Here is a 14,095-nt window from a genome sequence, read left to right as displayed (position 1 = left end):
GGGCCCTACCTTTTCTCTAGAATTCTCTTGGGTCAAAAGTCATCTTTGACTTTCTCTCTCTCCACCACCTCCCTCTCTCTCTCTCTCTCTCTCTCTCTCTCTCTCTCTCTCTCTCTAGAGGTTTTTAAGAAAACCCGCCCTCGCTTTGTTTTTTTGGCAAAAACCAACAGAGCTTCTCTCCCTTGTTTGCTGCCCTTGAGTGAACGACGCCCCACCAGCTCATCACCCGACCTTCATCACATCCTCCTCTATCCATCGAAGGCCGCCACCACCGCCGTCGCCCTCGGGAGTCGCCGGAATCACCCCCGAAAGCAACTCGGCGCCCCATGCTTTGTTTTGGCCGAGTTTGCCGCCGTTGCGTTTTGGGAGCTGCAGCTGCATTCCTGTCGCCATCGACGCCCACCACCACCACCACGCCACCCCTCAAGACCCCCTCGACCGTCGCTAACCGCCCGTCACCGCCGCAGCTCGCCGGAGAGCCGAAAAACCAGAAGCTCAGCCCGGTTCCCCTGTTTTGGGGCCGGTTACGTGTGAGCTCAAGCTCGCCGGTTCCGCCGCCTCCGGCTCCCGTCTTCGGCCACCTGCAACCTCCTTAGACACCCTTGGACGTGTTCCAGCCGCCGCCGCCGCCCTCAATCCCGCCGGCCACCGCCCCAAACGACCAAAAAACAGAACCGGAATACCCTCCCCCGGCTGGCACAAAGTGCGGTTTTAAAGATTGACTTGGAGAAACAGAGCCCGTTCGCATAGCAAACGGACCCGAAACCACCCCAAACTTTGTACACACCTTCCTCTACCTCTCTATGACGTTTCCATCTAAAGAAAACCCCCAGATCAGTCCCCGAAATTGAAACGGTACACGACGCCATCCGGACTGCTCAATCTGCCCTATTTTTGGAGAAACCGGACTGTTACGCCCTTGCCGTCGCTGCTCCGGCCACCATCTACCACCGACGACATCCTCTGACCTTCCCCGACCTTTGGCCGCCAACCCTAGCTCCGCCCGCCCCCCGTAACCGCCGTTCCAGCCCCAAAATGCCTCGGCCTCCCCTGTTTTCTGGGCTTGGGTGCCCTGTTTTGGGCTTGGGTCGAGATTATTTGGGCTTATCGAGTGGGGCCAAAGCCCATTTTGACTTGGACCGTATCTTACCTTGTTGGGCTTCGAAGTTGGGCCTTGAATTGGGCTCGTGGGCCAAAGAAATTAAAGAATTGGACTCGTTGGACGGAAACCAAGGTTCGCGGATCGTTCGAGTTCGAGGCTCGCATCGAAGAATTTTTCGAGGACCGCTACCAATCTCAACTCGAGTATTTGACTGTGAGTTAACCTCTAATCCTTGATTAGGTCTTTAATTACGTTTGGATTAGTCTTCCTATATTATTAGGCGTTTAGGTAGTTCAATTAGGGCCGGCTAGGCGAGAAAGTGGATTTAGGTTAAATGACCCTAATCGGTTGGGTTAGTCATATTTATGGCTGTCTGATTTGAGATTGCTTATTTTGTGCTTGGCCTTGCTTGATAGTAAGCGAAGGATTGATTAGCCAAGAGTGATCGATTAGTTAATAATTGATTAGCGATAATTTTGTTATTATGGATTTTAGTTGACATAGTCGAATTGAGTTTATATTTAACTTGACTTATTAGCATGGATTGCCTATAAGTAGAAGGCCATTGACTGTCATGATTGCATGATCGTTTGATAACTGTCCATCCTGTATTTACTTGCAAAAGCTAGTAGATAGCGATATGCATTCAATTGTCTCTTGTGATGCACGTAGCATGAAAATAGCATGTGGTCAAGTTTTAGGCATCCGGTTATAATTTAAATAAAGTAAGTGGAATGACTAATGGATGAATTGAGTGATCACATGATGGATGATGATTCGTGGCCCGTCAAGTTCGTATCATATCTTTTTGTACGGATCACACGATTTGTCGGTTACCCGACCTTCCATGTTGAGTCATGGATTGTCGGTTGCCGGTCGCAGCTTGTGACGGACTGAAGCCCTTTAGGGGAATGCCTACTTGAGATATTGAGTTATCGCTTGTGGTTGCCGTCGCCGAAAGGAGTCGGGACGATGCCTGTTTATCAGAAGTCGATTCCGGCATTGTGTTGTGCGGGTCGAATTAATGAACCCCAGCATTGTGTTGTATGGATCCAAAGAATTTTCATTCACGAAAATCATCATTAATAAATGGACTACGTGTGATGTCCAATATTGCTTTATGTTTGAGTGTACCATGGTTCTTGATTGCCTCGATGATCGTCTCGAGTTGGCATGGTCTCACGTTATATTGATGGTGCACATCTGCGTGACTTAATGTCGGGTAAGTTGCATGTGATTGATATGAATATGTGATTGCCTGATATGGTATCCGGACGAATCGTCGCCCTAGTCAAGGCTTAGGCGTTGACTCGCTGGGATTTTATCTCAACCCTTTGTGGGAACATTTTCGGGTCCGAAGTGATGAAGTTCGTAGGCCGGGAGCCGTTGATTCTTTTTGGAGTAGATGAGGATTTGACCTTGCTTTGTCTGTAGCTCTATAGGGCTAGCTATTATCTGTTAGATATGTATTTTGATATCCTACTATTACGGGTGTTATGTTTGACTATCCCTATTGTTTTGTATGGTTAGGAGTTTGTTCGTTTCCGCATGTGCCATATGTTATCGTGGGTCGATATCGTACCTGGGGCGTTATCATTGTGACCTAAGGTGATTAGGTAGGGATATTACGTACCCGAGGGTCGAGGCGTGACAAATATTATCCTAACATATTCTAATAATTATCTTCATCTTCTTCTTCATTATTAGGTTAGCTCTCTCTCACTTCACTCTCTCTCTCCTTGCTCGGCCGAACACCATCCTTACCGCCACTACCACCGCCGAACCACCACCAAACCACCATTAGCCCCACTGTGAACCGACAGCCACCACCGAATGCCCGGCCGCTGCCGTTGAGCCTTTAGACGCTAGGAACCGTCGTGGATCACGCCAGCCGAGAGGGACCGCCGGTGCCGTCGCTTAAACCATGGATTTTGCAGCTTTTTAGTCGTAGGTTTTGCTAGATTTTTAAGGTAAGCAAGTTTCTAAACCTTGATTAGGTTGTTAGGATGCTAAAGGATGTAGATTTGAGTAGTTTTAGGTGAAAATCTGGTTGATTGTGTTCTTGAAGTGTGGAGGCCGAAATTGGTGAATGGGGATTGATCGTATGGTCTAGAATTGACGAGTTCATTATTGATTAATCGTGTGGTTCTGATTATTTGTTGCTTTATGATAATTCAATTGTGTGGTCCCGATCAATCGTTGCTTGAATATATTTCGATTGTATGGTTCGAGCTAATTGTTGCTTTAATATAATTCGATCGTGTGATACAGATTAATCGTTGCTTTAGTATGATTAGATCGTGTGGTCCCAATTGGTTGATTGCTTTAGTGTGATTTAATCGGGTGGTCTCGATTATTTATTGCTTCAAGGTGAGTTAATCGTGTGGCTCCGATCGGATATTGCTTTAGTATGATTAGATCATGTGGTCTCGATTGAGTGATTGGAATGATTAGAAAGATCGGGTGGTCTCGATTGAGTGATTGGGGAGTTTAGAAAGATCGTGTGGTTCCGATCGGATAATCGGGAATAAATAGTGAGATCGTGTGGTCCCGATCCGTTAATCGAAAATTTTAGCATGATCGGGTGGTTTAGATTGATTGATCGGAAGGTTTGAGGTGATCGTGTGGTTTCAATCGTGCGTTTGAGCAAATATTATTGATATATAGTTATTCTTGAGGAGAATCAAGTATAATCGTGGAAGTTATACCCTGAAGCGTTATTACGCTGGGTGGTTGTGTACGTAAGATCATATTATACCCCGAGGCGTTATTACGTGGGGTTGTATATATAAGATCACGTTATAACTTGAGGCGTCATTACGCGGGGTTGTGTATATAAGATCATGTTATACCCCGAGGCGTTATTACGCGGGGTTTTGTATTCATCCCGAGGCGTTAAACGTGAGATGCTAACCTAAAGTGTTAAACGCGAGTTATATCGACACGAAACGTTATCACGCGGGTCTGTCCTTCTATTGTAGCCTGAGGCGTGTTACGCGGGCTTTTGATTAGTGTAGCCTTATTAAAGGCATGGTGAGTTGGAGGAGTGAGTTGTGTTTAATTCTTGAATTATGTTGTGTTCATTTGGGTGAGTTGGAATTTGTTTAGAACCGTTAACCTAGGATGTATCCGGAGGTACTATCGCCATAACCTATAATTATGGACTTTTTTAATGAGATTTATTCTTACCCCGTCGTGAGTTATCCTTTTTCGGACCCTCCACCTCGACCATGAATGATCCACCACAGAGGTTCAGAATACCCGGGGATATGAAGACTATGGTTACGGAGTATCCTATAGGGGAGGATAAGGTTTATTATAGGCATACCACTACCATATGGGTAGATGTGGGAGAGGATTTTTGGAAGGCCCACACTTATCCGGCGTGAACGTACGGACATGGAGATTTGCTTGTCAGGTCGCTGAAAGGTTTTGACATCCCTTATAATGGAGTTGGGGAATGGGACCCCACTCAAGCTGCCCCTTATGATGGCGTGGTGACCAGCTCGGATACCAGCCACGAAGACTCGAAGTCAAATTCGGAGATTTTGGAGCCCGATGAGGACGTTGAGATAGTGGAGTCGTCCAATGTAGAGATGCCTTCCGAGACCGATGAGGAGGAGGAGCTAGGGACTTCATCGGAGGACAGTGAGGATGGGGCCTAGGATAGTCGCCCCTTTTGACTTTTTGGGAGTACCCTCCTGGGATAGGAGTTAGGCTTCGACCACTTGATCCTTTTTGTTGTAGGTGGTATTAGGCTTGTATAGTGGCCCCCGAAACCTTAGGTTTGAAAGTTGTAAAGGATATGTGAGTATGTGTATAAGTTTTATTTTACTGTCCCAAAACATCGTATGTTGTTTGTTACGTATGGAGATTTGTTTTCGCTTCCGCATGTGTTTATCATTCTCATTTAGTTCAAATTTGTTGGCTATTGGGTCCTGGGAAACTGTACACAAATATGACCAGGTGGGATGTTAGCGTGCTTGTAGGGTTCGGGACGTGACATTATTAGTTTGTGTTGTCGACGAGTCGGAGTAGGAGTTTTTGTTGGGGATCAGTTGTCTCTTTGTTGCTTTTGTATAGGGTAGGGCAACAGGCCACTTTTTGGATGCCACCCGTTGAGGTCTCCTAGGTTGTAACTAAATCAAACCCGACTTTTGTCGGCCAGCAATAAATAAATGTTGTGTTTGCTTATCCGATTGCATGTTCTATTCTAAATAATTATAAACTTTTATCTATCGATAGTGTACGTGGCGAGCCTGGGACGCCACAAGCTTTGACAATAACGGTCAACAAAATGATACTAGAAATCATTTGGAATGGTTATGTTATGCCAGAATATCTAAAGGTCATTGCCCTAAAAACCACTCTTCTTGAATAGCATGAGGTCTTGGATCATTTGTGGAAGGACAACTCCAAATCTTATAAGGAATTTGTAATTAATTTCCCGATGGAGTTCATGGGGGTCGAGATAAGGAAGACGTTGACCCTTGCTATGAATGGGTCTTGGCGCAAATAGAATCTACCCCGGCAGAGAGATTTATTTCCCTGGTTTAGACCCAAGGGTTCCGTGAGAGCCACCGTAGGGGCGCCTTCTAGGGTCAAGAAGTTTCCTAAGGAGTTTGTTGAATTTTTCCCTATTTATGGTGTGCATTATATCACATGATATTGTTATTCTAGAGTTTAACATCCTATGAATATTTTCCTTCCGACGTTACTATTATCATTCATATTATATGTAAATATTTTATTAAATATTTAGTTGTGAATGGATTAAGGGATTTGTAATATAATGCTTTAGTGGTGTTACGTGATTAAGTGGGGAGTTTTACGAAGTTTTACTAACTTTAACGAACTCATTTTTTATATAAATGATTATATTAATGATAATTTCAAATGAGGATTCTTAAGCGATAATTGGGAACATAGTGAAATTATTCATTAATATAATTAGTTAGTGTAGAATAGATGCATAAATGTTAGGCGCTAATAGTTTGTGAATACATGTCTATAGAACTTTGTGTTCGGATACAATGGTTTCAGCTTATAAAAATATTATAGTTGAGCTTAATGAAGGAGAGATCTTGGACAGCGATGATTATGAAATCTGAAATGTGATAATCTATTTTGTGTTAAAATAGCAAGAAGCACTAGAAGCTCTTAACCTAGTTATAGAAGAACCTAAAGATGGAATTATTGCATCTTATAGAAATGGAAATAGAGGCATTTGCTGCATGAAAAAAGAAGAACTCTCTTGCTCGCATTACATTGTTAAGTAGTATTGAAAATGACAACATATGAGAGTTCAAGGATTTTGAAAATGCTAAAGTCATGTGGGAAGTATTAAAAGCCAAATTTGTTTAGACATCGGTACCAAATCAAGACAGATCACTATAAGGTTTGACAATCATACGATGTCTCGTGGACAAAGTATGAAATAACTTTTTGAGATGTATATTAAACGTGATAAGTGAACTGTAAAATGTATGTTACGTTTTAACCGATGAGCAGCAAGTGTAAGTAGGGGTGAGCATGGTTCTAGGGTAGAACCAAGAACCAAGAACCGGAACCCGTAGGATCCGGTCTGGTTCCAAGTTCTAAGGTATACATGGTAGGTTCCAAGTTCCAAAAATTGAGGAACCTGTTCCAACGGGTAGGTTCCGGGTTCCACTACCTAGAACCCGGAACCTAGATCCTATGTCCCGAAATAAATTTTTATATTTTTCTTGGTATATGTTTTTGCATAGTCCTACAATGTTCTATGGCATCCGATGATGAGTGTATAATCTGGAGCCAAACAAATTTTTTGGTTTCGTGTTAAAAAAAATGATGAACGTGTTTCAATAGATTGGTTTCGGGTTCTAAATGTAACCTGTACGGAACCTAAAACCACTCACCTCTACTTTTCCTTAGATGTTGTAGCGTTCATCCTCCTTTTGCTTAACTAAAAATGAAAAAATAAAATAAAATAAGAAATTAATAGGTTCTCGGGTACCCTGGAACCGACCTTAGAACCCGCGACGGGGTAGGTTTCATGTTCCAAGGTATGATAGGTAGGTTCCGGGTTCCAAAAAATGAGGAACCTGTTCCAACGGATAGGTTCCGGGTTCTAGGTGGAACCCGTAAGGAACCCGGAACCGCTCACCCCTAAGTGTAAGTAGTAATCTGTTCTTTGCCTCATAGTTGTGTACATATGAAAGTCCACTTGATCCACAATGAAAAGTAAAGATTTTTGAAGATGCTATACTTCGTCTTGAGCTAGAGGTGGACCGCCTTCTAGTGGCTAAACCAGAAACCAACATTTGTTATGCTGGTTCTAACTCACCTGGCGTTTGAAGCTACAAGCGTAAACATTAAGGTAGGTTCAAGAAGTGGAAGGGCGAAGGAACAAATTCTTTAGGAAAGAAACCGAAGTTTAACCGACATGGGAAGGGAAAAATGTCCTTTCAAGAATGGCATTTCAAAAGTGAAGTTTTTTAACTATGGCAAAAATGGTCACTTTGCTCGCAATTGTGGTGAGTTAAAGAAGTTAGAAACCCTTTGTACACTTGAGAGTGTTACTTATTTCTCTAGTTCAGTTTTCATAATTGAACCTCATCTTTTGTGTATTGTAGACTCGGGGCCACGGACTATGTAGTGAAGGATAGAGATGCAAAGTGGATATATATGTGGGAAACAATTCACGAGTAGAAGTCAAAGGGACTAGCACTTGCCAATTAAATATGCACGGTAGTTTGCTCTAGAGATTCGTCGGAATTTGATTTCTACATTGGTGTTAGTTAAACTTGGTTTCAGTTTAAACTTTCATGACAATGGTGTGGACTTGTCGTTGGAAACAAGTCTTTATGATTCTGGTTATTTTCGAGTTTGGGAAGATAGTATAGATGCTCATGTTCTTTCATGGGCAGTTGTGCATACGCTTTACTTCTTTTTGAGTTTCCCAAGTCTGCTGTCTTGTTCAAGCTATGAATCAACTAAGAGAAGGAGGCACGGGTAACTCCATAATGATGCAGCCTTTGAGCAAGCACATAGACTCAAGGGAATTTACCCTTCAAACAAAGCCTTGGCGAAAATCGGAACAAGAACACCTTCCTTTCTTTTTAAGTTGGGTGATGGGTAAGTGTCAACCTATTCTATTGGTATACTCAAGATTCGGGCTCTTTTTTACCATAGCAATTTATCATTTATCTGATTTTATGAATCTAAGAAGGACTTTGTTTTATCAATGAACAAAAAAGTCTTTTTATGGATCACAGTGGTATGGTAGAAAAAACTTATACTTATACAAAACTATATATAAATCACCTAGATAGTTTTATTGTGCTGGATGTTGAATTCGGTAATGTAAATATTTGTTATTCGCCATTCACATCTTCCGAACCTTATGATAATGATGTGAATGAATGGCATGCTAAGCTGGGTCATATTAGCCAACAAAGAATAATTAGATAAGCAAAAGAGAGTTTATTGGGCAATATTGAAAAAATTGATTTGCCTATTTATGAGTATTGCCTAGTGGAAAAAATAACGCAGAAACCATTTGGAAAAGGAACAAGACCCGAGTTTTCTTTGCAATTGATCTATTTAGACATCAGTTGTTTAATGAATGTGAGAGCAAGGCATGTGGCTATTTAATTCATCACATTTATGGATGATTGTATCTGATTTAGATGTGTTTATTTCATTTCTCATAAGTTTGAGGCATAAAGTTATTTTAAGAAGTTTATGACTTTAGTGAACAATCAATTGGACCAGAAAATAGAAGTATTAAGATCCTATCGAGGTCGAGAATATTTATCCGATCAGTTCATATATTTATGTGATGAAAATGGAATAGAAAGACAGTTGTCTATTCTATATAGTCCTTTACAAAATGATGCTGCAGAGGGAAGAAATAGAATCCATATGAAAATGGTTAGGTTTATGATGGCGTAGGCTAACTTGCCAAACACTTGCTGGGATGATGATTTGTTGATTGTTGTATATGTACTTAATCGTGCACCTTGTAAGTCGATTACTTCCACTCTATGTGAGTTGTGGACAGGTTAAAAATCCGATTTCAGTTTTCTAAAACCTTGGGGTTGTGTTGCCTATTCTCACAAGTCTCCTCATAAATATGAAAAATTACGTCCAAAAGGCAAAAAGAGTATTTTCATAAGGTAATCGGAGAACTCGAAAGGGTATGCATTTATAGACAAGCATGAAACCGGAGGTGTGACTAAATATCAATCACCGGATATCACATTTTAGAGAATGTTTTTCCAAAAAAGGGCGAAATTGGGGAAAACTATTCCCTATTCGAGACCTTGGATCGAGATAATGTGATAGTCGGATATAATGATCCAAGTGGGAGCAATGTGAGAAGTAGGGAATTAGTTTCGAACCATTTTCAATTGCAACCACTTAACGAGTCGATACTATCATTATCTAATCCAAGTGGGAGTATAATGGAAGATGAAGTACCACTGGTACAATTGTCTCCATGCGAACTAGTTGCAAAAGTATTCCCTATCGACATTTTTGAGATTAAAGGGGAAGTTTTTATGTTCGCTTTACAAAATGAGGATGAGCCAAGGGATGTAAGTGAGGCTCTATTTTGCCTTAACAAGGAAAAGTGGATGAAAGTAATGGAAGATGAAATGGAGTTGATGAGATCAAACTAAGTTTGAAAACCGATTGATCTCTCGAATGGACACAAAGCCATTGGGAACAAATGGGTTCTCAAAATAAAGCGTAAATCTGATGGCTTGAATGAAAAGCATAAGGTTTGTCTTGTGGTGAAAGGGTATAATTAACAAGAATGAATTGATTATGAAAAGGTTTTTTCTCTTGTGGTAAGATTTACCTCAATTCGTCTTATTATGGCAAAAGTGACAAGTATGGATCTTGAATTACCTCAAATGGATGTAAAGATTACTTTTCTCCGTGGAGAATAAGAATAAGAAATTTATATGGAACAACCCATTGGGCTTGTTATAAAAGGTCAAGAACAAAAGGTGTGTCAACTTTTGAGATTAATATATGGCCTTAAGCAATCTTCGAGACAATGGTATATACGTTTTCATAATGTCATAGTGCCATATGATTTTCTAATGATTGATGAAGATCATTGCATATATATCAAAAGATCCAAACATCAATTTGTGATCTTATCATTATATGTTGATGATATGCTAATTGATGGGAGTAATATGGAGGTTGTTAATACAATTAAGAATTAGTTATGTTCCAATTTTAAGATAAAACACATGGGTGAATCTGCATATATTCTTGAAGTTAAGAGTTTTAAGATATTGTTCTTTTGCAAGAGACTTATATAGATAAAGTTTTTGAACGATTTTGTATGTAAGACTGTAAGACCATAGATACTCCTATTACAAGAGCTGAAGAACCGAGCTGCAAAATGTGTCCCGAGACTCCACAAGCGAATGAATGAATGAAAAGTGTTCCATGTGCTAGTGCTGTTGGAAGCTTCATATAGACTATGTTTTGTACAAGACCTTATATTTGTTATGCAGTTGGAATGGTTAGTAGATATCAATTCAATCTAGATCAAGCAAATTGAACTACTGTCGCTAGAAATGTAAGGTATCCGAATAGTACTGCTGATTATTCACCGAGTTATCAAGGTAGAGATCCGCACCTTGAAGGTTATACTGATGCTGGCTGAGGATGAGGTTTAGATGAGAGAAATTCTACCTCTGGATTTGCGTTCTTACTTAGCAATGGCGCCATATCATGGAATAGTAAGAAGCAAACTTGTATAGCCTTATCCACGATAGAAGCTGAATTTGTGGCACTATTAACAGTAGTATAAGAGGGTGTTTGGCTTAAGAGATATTTGGATCAATGAGGTGTTGCTAAAGATACTGCAAGTTCAACTATTAGTTAATTGTGATAGCTAAGCAGCTATCTTACACTAAGGATCCATTGTAAGACCAAATATATAGACATAAAGTATAATTTTGCGAAAAACATGGTTGTATGAAGAGATGTGAATGTACAATACATATACGCATAAAATGATAGCAGATCTTATAACAAAGTATATTCTTAGAGATGTTTTCCTTGGTCATGTGTTGACAAAGGGATAAGTGTCATACATTGAAATCTCTAGGAGTGCGTAGAAATTGAAATACTAGATATCTATATTTTCCAAATTTCACAGTTAATGGTATTGCTATCATCATTGATGCTTATGAGTTTGTATGATATTTATGCATAGTAATATTTAGTGCATTATGTTGAGAAGGTATGTTGAACGGATAAGATATTAGCCCACTCACATGAGTAATTGTCTCCATTTACTGTGTAATAAATGGAGATGAGACAATTTAAAGCTTCTTACATCATAGATGTTCTTCAGAGTCAGCCATGATTTCATCGTTTCCACTTTGGATTGATCAACGGATGAGTTCTTCCACCCATTGTAATGCTAAAATATGATCCCCGAATCCCAACATTCTTATCAGAGTGCACTGGTTTTTTCCTATGCTTTGTTTGCATCTGACACATGCCGTGTTTAAGTAATTTGTGTGTGCAATCCATGTTGGACGCCAAAACCTTGGAAGACAAATATGGCATGTTCTAAAAATGATTTTCTTTCGGCATGATGTTCACATATGTTGGGTTAGTATGTCCTTGAGCTATGCTAGAAAGTTAAATCGTTGTCCGAAAAGTTTGTGAGTAAAATTGAACCCGAACTGGAAAAAGTCGAATCTTACAACGAGATAGCGAGGAACCAAAAATAGTACGTGAAGCTGTCTCTTGTCCCGCTAAGAGAAAGTGGAATTGCGAGGATGAAGGCGAAACCCTTATTGTTGCTCCACAAAATAGTAAGGAAGCTCTCTCTTGCCCTACCAAGCAGAAGTGAAAAAGGCCATGGAAGAAAAAATGGAGTCCGGGGAGTGTGGGAGCTGCTTGTCTTGTTGCTTGGGCGTAGAGCCATTGAGATGGATTCTCAATTTTAGAACGAGTGCAGATGGGTCAATTGGCGAATACAAGGCTCGATTTACCGCAAAACTATCATACGTAATTATAGGGAAATCTTTTTGCCGGTAGCAAGATTCACCTCTCTTTGCCTTATATTAGGCATATTAGCATGCCTAGATGCAAATTACATAAATTGGATGTTAAAACTGCTATTTTGAATTGTGGACTGGATGAATAGATCCGAGAGGAATAAGCGACCACTTTTACTCAAGAAGGCTAAGAGAACAAAGTGTGTAAGCTGCAGCTTTACAGCCTCAAACTGTCATCCAGAGATTAGCATCTCGGTTTCATCAAGCGATGATATCACATGATTTGCGATGATCCATGAGGACTACTGTGTAAGTCGAGCAATTCATCGATAAATTTGTAACTCTATTACTATGTTTGGGTGATATTCTTTTAGCTGGAAATTCTAAGGGGTAAGCAAAAAATATGCTTAGAGTTCAAATGCAAAGGGTTAGTACAAGAAAGTTGATTGCTCTTTCTCAAGGATCTTATTCGAGTGTAGCTAGGAGTTTGATCCACGTTATGTTATGTACACATTCCCAAAAACATGTTGTGTCGTGGGACTAGTCAACAAATTCTGATCTATTTTGGGAAAATACATTGGAAAAACAATAAAGAGTTTCGAAGGATATTAGAAAGGCACTACTGGTCACTCTTTATACTACGATGGGTCCGATTTGCGTTTTGGTTGGTTATTTGTTGCCGACTTAGGGTGCATTTATTTCAGTAAAAGTGTTTTTCGGGAATTGATTTTTCGGACCTTCACTCGCTTGGTTTGCCGAAAATGATTAGTTAACGAAAAGCACTTTTCGGTTAACGAAAAGTTCATTTATAACATTAGGAAAGTAAAATCTTAAATCTAAAGTGGTAAAAATACTTTCGGAAATGCTCATCTTGATTTTTTTAACATTTTGATTTAGATTTTATTTTCTATTTTTTACATTTTATGTTTTATGTTTTATAAATTTTCTTTATGAATTTTTATGTTTTTTATTATTTTCCTTATTTATTTATTATTTTTATTTTTGCTTCTTCCTTAGCCAACGACCAACCATAGGTGAGGACTGTTGCATCTAGCAATATCACCTAGAGAGGGTGAATAAGTGATTTTAAACAATTTTGATTAGAAAATACGAAATTAAAAGAATCAAGTCAAAATGTACATAGAATCCGAATCTTAATATGTGCAGTTTTGATTCTAAATGCGAGTATGCGGTTTCTAGGTATGCATATTCAAAATATGAACATCAGTATGCAATATTTTATCAAACACAATGATAAGAGTTTAGAGATAGAAAATATTAGACACAATTACTATAGTGGTTCAGCTTAGATCAAGCTTACGTCCACTCTTCCAACTGACAACCGATTGGTTAGATTTCACTAGATGAATCAATGGAAGTTCACAACAAGTGATAATACTCTCTGTGATAGATTACACCATCCTTTCTCAATCACTCTTACAAAGCCTCTCAATGATTATATGATAACAAGTATGAATATGAATAACTCTAGCACCTTGAAATTTATGATTCTAATCCTACACCGTAGTAGCACCATGGATCTCCTTTGATACTCCTTTACCCCCAAACTAGCTGTTGGACAGGTCTTCAAAAGATCGCTTTTCAATCGTTGATTAGACACTATCAATCTTGATTAGAAGAAACCGTATCTAGAAATACTTGGTAGCCGTTAGTGCAGAATTTGAACCTCTCATATTCAATCATCCATGCAACTCAATCTTCGGTTTCCATAAGTGGAGTTCTTCAAATATGAAAGTTTTCTTGTCCCATGGAAGGTAATTTCCAATCAAGGATATTCTATTAATCATGCTATAGAATAATCACGTCAATCAAATATTACAAACTTCCATAAATACCTCAGCAATAACGAACATATGTCGCCCGTGGGTCTTCAAAATCTAGAGTTAATATATCTCGTACCTTATAAACAATCTTCAGAAACAGAAGCAGTTTTCTATATCTAAAAACTTTG

Source organism: Rhodamnia argentea, chromosome 10, assembly GCF_020921035.1.
Source record: "Rhodamnia argentea isolate NSW1041297 chromosome 10, ASM2092103v1, whole genome shotgun sequence".
Classification (NCBI taxonomy): domain Eukaryota; kingdom Viridiplantae; phylum Streptophyta; class Magnoliopsida; order Myrtales; family Myrtaceae; genus Rhodamnia; species Rhodamnia argentea.
The sequence above is the reverse complement of the archived record's forward strand: the minus strand, read 5'-3'. Positions refer to the sequence as shown.